This window comes from Austrofundulus limnaeus, unplaced genomic scaffold (genome assembly GCF_001266775.1).
Source record: "Austrofundulus limnaeus strain Quisiro unplaced genomic scaffold, Austrofundulus_limnaeus-1.0 Scaffold31, whole genome shotgun sequence".
In the NCBI taxonomy this organism is placed as follows: domain Eukaryota; kingdom Metazoa; phylum Chordata; class Actinopteri; order Cyprinodontiformes; family Rivulidae; genus Austrofundulus; species Austrofundulus limnaeus.
In genome coordinates, this window is record NW_013952433.1 from 543656 (window position 1) to 546706 (window position 3051).

The following is a 3051-nucleotide window of genomic DNA, read 5'->3' on the forward strand; positions in this document are numbered from 1 at the left end:
TGGGTTACCTCAGCACTCAGTTTATTTATTTATTTATTTATTTATTTATTTATTTATTTGAAAATCACATTACAAAACGTGACATGAACATCTTAAATTGGGTTGACTCCAAAATAAGGGTTTATTCAATGTACATTCATTCAATATTTTTGAAATGTGATCATGATTAATGATTGAAATACAGGGTTGATGTAGTTAAAACTGTCAACTGTCAAGTATTTTGCTAATWGTAGCTACAAACAAACAKACACACACAGGTAGATATTTTYCCATTGGTGACAGGTAATAAAGACGTAAACCTTTAGTGAGGAGACCCACATGGTGGGTGACTGAGGGGGCTTTAGCAGGTATGGCTTAGGTTCAGATGACCTTTAATGACCTATTGTAATTGGCCACCTTAAATTTCCATATGAAGCATTATATCCTGTAGGTGTGTACCAAAAAAAATCAATTCACATCAGAATTGTGATTCTCATTTACATTGATTCAGAATCGATTTAAAATGTCCCAAAATTGATTTTTTAAAATAAAAAAAAGATAAAGCAAATCCAGTGGTTGTCAGCCTCCATCCTGACATCATCACGCGGTTCTGGAACGTACGCATGGGCAGAAAGCACCAAAAACAAAGAGGAAACTACAAAATAGGAGGCAAGAGAGATTCATCTGATCCTGTCTTCATTGAATCCAAAGCTTTGGGCTCAATTTTGGTTTTTACTGAATGAGTCTGACATGAGTTTCAGTGTGCAAGGTTTGCAAAATGAAGAGGGAGCACTTTGGGAACACAACAAARGGGCTCACATTATCAGTTTTGAATGAAAAAATGATTTTGAACTGAACCATAGCCCCAAAAATCAGAATCGAATTGTGAGTTAGTGAAAGATTCCCACCACTACAGCAATATCCTGATTTCTAAAATACTTTATCTTATAACACATTGCGCTAGCTCATTAACTTTTTCATCAATTCAGAGAAATCTTTTACCTGCCCTCTCTTTCCATCCATGTTTTTCACTGGTGCATGCTCTTGTTTCCCCTTTTTAAAGTGTATTAATTCCAATGCTGAAGAAATCTAAAGCAAACACTAATGATCAAGATCATTTTTGGACAGTTCCCTTGTGTTTTTGAAGACATTCACAACTTTCCAGTCTAACAAAGGATAACTAATTTGGATTCAGTTTTTAACAATCTCATTATTTAAAACAGCTGAAGTCAATGTGACTGCTTTTAACTCAAAAATTCCTCCTGTTTGCTTGTCTTTCATTGGTATTGCAAAAAAAAAAAAACTCTCTAACCTGGTTCATATCACACCTCACCCGCTGCATGCAGTTTATGATTTTGATGATTCCAGTCCCTGAGTTATTTTCAAAAACACATTTTCTTTTGAAAAAATAATCAATACTTACACAATAGACTTACTTTCATTTGCACTATCCAGGTTTTGCTCAGCTCTCATGAGGTCCTGCTACTTTCATCCACTTGATGCATCTCACATTGCTTACTTCATCGCTGTTGTCTCCGGTTTACCCCACCCATGTATTCATAAACTCCACATGGACCTGAACACCATGAATCAACACATCTTCCACTCCCAAAAAAACTCCTACTGTACAGTTTCCGGTCCATTCCTACATTAAATTTAACATTCTTCTCACCTTCTGACCTCGCCAATCCTAATTTTCTTCACAGAGCTTTACTCTGGGATTCAAACCCTTCAGCCATGTTACACCCTGACTTTGGTACATTCTTTTTCAGTAGACATTTCCCACCTTTCCACAAAATTTATCTCATCAGAAAAGAAAAAAAGGGTACTATGGACCACTGAATTGGTTGATTGGTATAACATTTATCCATATTCTGACATTTTAAATCAGCAACTTTGAAGCTATTCAAGCTGCAAGTGATGATCCAAACCCTAAGACCCCCGTTTTAAATCCTTAACTCAGTTTGAGCCATGCAGTGCCTTGAGGGGAAATTAGCTTGAGTGGCCTCTTGCCATTTTATCACTGACGAATAAAATCATATTTAAAAGCAAGTTAAGGGTGTAGTATTTTATTAACCTAAGTTCAACTCAAATCTTCTATCTTGATGTCTTCTTACATCCCGCGAGGATATTTTCCTCATGAGTGAATCACCATTTTTTGAACAGTTCTTTTTTTTTTCTTAAAAACAAAACAAAACAAAACAAAAAAAGTATGATTTAATATTATTGGCTGTAGCAGCCATTTTGGGGTTTGGATCAAGTGTCACATGRAGCAGCAGTTACAGTATGTTGCCTGACCCATGATCCAGAACTGATGCTGTTTATTTTCATAAGAAGGCCAATAGCACACCTACCAAAAGCTCATACGCTTTTCATGTGCTAATGGAACATGACCAAGAGACTTTTAAAAGGCCAAAATTATTTCACGCTTTGCTCATGAGGCGTGCATTCTGCAACACCACGGCACGGGTGGAATCTGTTGACCTGAAACGCACACACAGACACCGGGTCTGAGGAGATGTGTTTCCACAAAAATAACAGTTAGATTTATAGTCCCCAGAGATTAAAAAAGGGGGTTTGGGTGTTTGTTTGCACTTTCCTCTTCTTCAATACAGTCTCATTCATGTTCACTCATCCTGGGGTAACTCCTCCAACCTTGCAGTGGCACCTGCAGAAATTTTTTCAGGGGGTGCCACATGGGGAGGGTGGGGGTGACTGAAAAACCAGGGGTGGCACACCAAGACTAATATCTATAACAGAAATTTTATGTGTTTGTAAATATGACAAATTGAAAACTACGGCAATCTAAATCTATGGATTTGCCAACAGATGTTCGATTTGTAATTTCACAGATAATATTACTGATTTTATGACAGCTGGGGGCTCTGGGGGTCCTCCACCGGAAAAAATTTAAAGAAGTAAATGCAATTTCCTGCATTCTGGTGTATTTTGACAGGTTGGTAAACAGATTTTTACCTATATAGGAAAACACTTAATGTGAGTATTCTATAAATAAATTTGTTAAGAGAAACACTGGATGAATGTTTTATTGTAAATGTTGGGGGTTTAAAT